Genomic DNA, 5,756 nt, shown 5'->3' with positions numbered 1-5,756 from the left:
AAAATTTAAACTTCATGAGACTAAAACCTGCTTCATCAAATTAAAAACTTCCTAATATTGAAATTATAAAATTATTTATAAAATTAAAAATTTCTATTCCGGGAGACAGCTTATTCAGAAAACCAAAAGATGAACCACATCCTGGAAGAAGTCATTTCCAAAATACATATCAAATAAAGGCTCTGTACTCAAACTAGACCAAACAGCCCCATTTACATTTGGTAAAGGCTGAAAAACACACCTAGCCAAGGAATATAAACAGATATGTACGTAGATATTTTTATCAAGATATAATTTTTATATCTCTGTGTAGATTTTAACATCTCTGGGTAAATAGATATTTATATCTCTTGGTAGATAAATATATATATATATTCTATAAAATTAAAACTTCCATAAAAATAACTTTCATAAATTGAAAAACTGGCATAAAATTAATAACTTTCATAAAATTAATAACTTTCATAAAATTAATAACATTTATATTACTCAGTTCAGTTCAGTCACTCAATTGTGTCTGACTCTTCATGACCCCATGGACTGTATGTAGCACGTCAGACTTCCCTGTTCATCACCAACTCCCAGAGTTTACTCAGACTTATGTCCATCGAGTCGGTGATGCCATCCAACTATCTCATCCTCTGTTGTCCCCTTCTCCTCCCGCCTTCAATCTTTCCCAGCATCAGAGTCTTTTCAAATGAGTCAGCTCTTCGCCTCAGGTGGCGAAAATATTGGAGCTTCAACTTCAGCATCAGTCCTTCCAATGAACACCCAGGACTGATCTCCTTTAGGATGGACTGGTTGGACCTCCTTGAAGTCTAAGGGACTCTCAAGAGTCTTCTCCAACACCACAGTTGAAAAGCATCAATTCTTCAGTGCTCAGCTTTCTTTATAGTCCAAGTCTCGTGTCCACAACTGACTACTGAAAAAACCGTAGCTTTGACTAGACAGACCTTTGTGGCAAAGTATTGTCTCTGCTTTTTAATATGCTGTCTAGGTTGATCTTGGCTTTACTTCCAAGGAGCAAGCATCTTTTAATTTCATGACTGCAGTCACCACCTGCAGTGATTTTGGAGGCCCCCCCTCCCCCGCCCCCGGCAAATAAAGTCTCTCATTGTTTCCATTGTTACCCAGTGTATTTGCCATGAAGTGATGGGACTGGATGCCGTGATCTTAGTTTTCATATTACTCACTTCCATACAATTACTCACTTTCATGTGACCAAAAACTTTCCCAGAAAATTAAAAACTTCCTCAGAAAAAGAAAACTTATAAAAAAAACTTTCACTCTATGAAACATCTTATTCAGAAAATTAAATAATGAACCACAAACTGAAAGAGGCTATTTCCAAAACACATATCAGATAAAGGCTCTATACTCAAATCATACCAAACAGCTCCATTAGAATTTGGTAAGGATCGAAATACAAACCTGGGGGGAAAAAAAGGTAAATAGATAATAAATAAGGAAGGACTAGGGTCGGGTAGAGACAGCCCCTTGAGGCAGCTAACCCTAGGGCCTGACATTCCCACACCTGGTCAATGTCCTGAGAAAACCACCATCCACACAGGCAAGTGCCCCCCGCCTTCATTGCACCTCTACTTACAATAGACAGATTAAATCTTGAAAGAAATGTGGTGTCTATATTCAGCGGGCCATTACTCAGACATGAAAACTGCCACTGAAATTATGAAGCTATGCCACTGGTCACCACAAGGCTGAACCCTGGAGGATCAAACACTATGTGGGGTCAGCAACAGAGAAAGAAAATAGCAGATGATGTCCCTTCTTGGAAAGTTAAACAAAGAGATACTCTGGAAGTAATTTACAACACTAAAGGAGACTCAGAGCTTCAAACACACACACAAAAAAGAATCCAGGAAAATAAAAAGGAAAGGGCTAGGGATAAATTAGGAGGTTGGTACTAATGTATGCACAGAAACCTGCATCTGTGACAGATAATCCACTAGGATTGTCTCCTTCCTTCCACCTATGCACGTATCTCTAACATACCCACAGAAATCTGTATCTGTATCCACAAGGATTATCTCCTGCCTGCCTTCCTTCCTTTTGGCCTTTTTTCCATTTACATACACAAATACTTATCTCCACATATAAATACCTGTCACCATAATAGGTAATCCACAAGGAATATATCCTTCCTTCATTCCTTGCACATACACAAGAATTTGTATCTCTAATAGTTACTCCACAGGAAACTGATGTTCACCATAGAGAATTTTATTCCACCTTGTTCAATAACCTCTATGGCAAAAGGATCAATAAAAAGTGCAAACATGCTGTGTGATTATGTCATAACCGAATCCGTCCGTTGCACACGTTGCAATGAAAGGAGGAAGAGAGGAATAGGTTTTTCCCGTTTCCTTTCCTGAGAACAAAGAAGATAAAGAGAACAGTGAGCAGGCCTGAACATTCCTAGTTGTTTTTTTACTTTAACTGCTCCTGACTCTGCAGGTCTGTAACTAAATTTGCTTTGTTCCTCCCTAACTCTGCAGGAGCTACAATTCACATTTTTCTTTAGACTCGATGCTAAACACATCTCTCTGCTTACAACACCCTTCCCCTTGCAGTCATACATCAGAAAGTAGGCCACAGAGCCACTGAAAGCCCAGACACAATTACTGAGTTACTGACCCCAGCCTGTGACTGTCTTTGAAACCATCAAATGAAAACATCTCCTGCCATATTAATAAACAAGAAATATCACCACCATCAGTGATTTCTGGCCTCCAAATGTGAATGAGGGCTCCCCAAACTGCGATCCAGGGGGTGTGGCCACCCCCTCCCATGGTGATTGCTGAGGGGCTGGGGGAATGCAAGAAGCAAGAAGAACAAGGAAACACGATTGGCCCCAGACAGCTGAGGTCACGGGAAAGGAGTGGAGGCAGTGACCCCGAGGCTGCACCTCCCCCACACAGAATGCTGGATGCCTTAACCTGATAGCTGATCTCTGATGTGCAGACTGCCTGCTCCCTGCGTTGCAAACCTGTATATAGCCTGACTCACCCTCTGCCTCCTTGGAGCAGTTTTCTCAGAGCTACTGAGATGCTGTCTCCAGAGCTTAGAGTCCTAAACATTCGCACCAAATAAAATAACTCTACTTTGAGGTTGTGACTATATTTTTTAGTAGACAAAACAATGCACGAGGAAGAAATCAAGATCCTGTCGCCTTTGCCCCTCATCTCATGTAAGCCCTGGACTCCTCATGGAGCGGGGGCGCAGTTCTTGAGGCATGAGACCACTGTGTTCCGCTCTCTGATGGCTGAGAATTAAAGCCACCTTTCTATTTCCTCCAAACTCTGTCTCCGTGTTTTCCATTCAGCTTTGGTGGGCAGAGAGGCCAAGCTTTTGGCCAGCAACACACTGAGGACAAGCACAAAACTGCAAATTGACTAGACTTCAACATAGCATTGGTGTGAGATTATAGAAAAGGAAAGAAAAGTAATGCCTAGTTTATTCCCTCCCACCTGCTGGACTCAGGATGCTATTTGATCCTGGGAACGTGATTAGGCTTGAATTCCAGGGCTGGGCTAGTGTGGAGTCCAGACAGCCAGGCAGGATGCCCTTCATTGAGATCTGTTTCAATCCTGTACTGTCTCTGGTTTTCTCTGGCTGAGACCAGAATCCCTAGTGCAACCCACTGATGGTGGCCTGACCCTCTGGGCTTGAGGGCAAGAGTAAAGTCACCAAGTATCCAGGGCCCTGGTGCTGGGTCCCCAGTTGAAGCCTCCTTCCTGAGAGTGCAGCCTCCTAGGCACCTCAGCAGGGAGCGGTGCCCCAGGTAGGCATGAGCCTGGAAGGGAGGGGTGAAGCTTTAGGGGGGAGAAGCAGTGAGACCCAGGGCCTTGGGGGTTTGCTCAGTCACACTCCACTCAAATTTATGGCCCAGGAAGTTGACCTTCCTTAAGGCTCTGGTTGCAGGTGGAACCAGGGTTGGGCATGATGAAGTGCTGCCACCATTTGGACATTTCCTGTAACTACAACTTGCCCACCGGTGTTTACTGGCACCTGTGTGGCTATTAATGACCGCTGCCCTCTGGAAAGGTCTTGGGATGAGTATTGCAGAAATCAATTCCAAAGATAACTGCCTTTCAAGAAGCAGCTTGCAACAGGTAAAATTTCCTCACACCCTTTAGGAAAAAAAACAACCCGGATGGCCTCAGGACAAGATGCTCCACATCCCTAAATATTACAGGAGGAATGCCGATCAAAACAACAAGAAATCAAATCCCAGAATGTCCATCCTCACAAGCCGACAAATAATAAATGTGGGAGAGAGCTGGGTAAAGGGGGAACCTCCCTGCATGGTCAGTGGGAATGGACGCTGGCAACAGCTGCTAGAAAGGACAGCTTCCCTATGCCAGAAAAGAAAAAAAAAACTTTCCAGAAAACTAAGCCTAGGATATTGATTTCCCACACCTGAACCTAAATCCTGAGAAAATCATCATTCAAAAAACACATGCACCCCAATGTTCACCGCAATGCTACTTCCAATAGCCAAGATGCAGACTCAATAAAACATCACCGACAGATTAAATCTTAAAGAAATGTGGTACACATATACAATAGGCTGTTACTCAGATATAAAAATTTCCACTGAAATTATGAAATTAAGCCACTGGTCACCACAAGGCTGGACCTTGGAGGATCATACACTAAGTGGATTTAGCAACAGAGGAAGAAAATAGCAGATGATGTCCCTTCTAGGCAAAGTAAAAAAAAAAAAGAGAGAGAGAGAGAGATACAGTGTAAGTAATTTACAACACAAAAGGAGACTCAGAGATTCATACACAAAGAATTGCAGGGAAGAAAATGGAAAGGGCTAGGGATGAATTAGGAGGTCGGTGCTGACGTATACACAATCTGTATCTGTATTAGCTAACCCACAAGGATCATCTCCTTCCTTACGTTCTTCCGTTTATGCTCATATACAGAGAAACAGTTGTCTCTAACATATACATAGAAATCTGTGGCTGTAATAGATAATCCACAAGGACTATCTCCTTCTTTTCCTTGAACATGTACAAAAAATGAGTATTTCTAATGAAGAGTCCAGAGGGACCTGATATTCAGCACAGAGAAGTTTATGAACTTTGTTTAATAAAGTCTATGGCAAAAAAAATTTTTTAAGTACAAATATGCTGTGTGTATCTGTCATAAGTAAATCAGTCCATTGCTCACTGAGTGATAGTTGCTCAGTCATGCCTGACTCTTTGCAACCCCATGGACTGGAGCCTGCTAGGCTCCTCTGTCCATGGAATTCTACAGGCAAGATTCCTGGAGTAGGTTGCCATTTCCTTCTCCAGTGCATGAAAGTGAAAAGTGAAAGTGAAGTTGTTCAGTTGTGTCTGACTCTTAGCGACCCCATGGACTGCAGCCCACCAGGCTCCTCCATCCATGGGATTCTCCAGGCAAGAGGACTGGAGTGGGATGCCATTGCCTCCTCTGGGGAACCTTACTATTAAGAGACATTTCTAAGTATAAAGACAGGTCAACTTAAAAAGTATCAGCAGATACATGCTTGACTTTATCTTATAATCTATAGACAATACATTAGAATATGTAATGAATCCATACACCTTTTCCAAAGGAATACCCTAGACACAAGTAGCAATAAAGTTATAAATGACAGTCATCAATCAGATGAAATAATTTAGATGAAGCTTTTCTCTCTCGAAGACATGGGGACTGGGCAAGCGGTCAGGAAGGAAATACAATGTGCTTTTAACTTTGTA

Source organism: Capricornis sumatraensis, chromosome 19, assembly GCF_032405125.1.
Source record: "Capricornis sumatraensis isolate serow.1 chromosome 19, serow.2, whole genome shotgun sequence".
Lineage (NCBI taxonomy): Eukaryota > Metazoa > Chordata > Mammalia > Artiodactyla > Bovidae > Capricornis > Capricornis sumatraensis.
The sequence above is the reverse complement of the archived record's forward strand: the minus strand, read 5'-3'. Positions refer to the sequence as shown.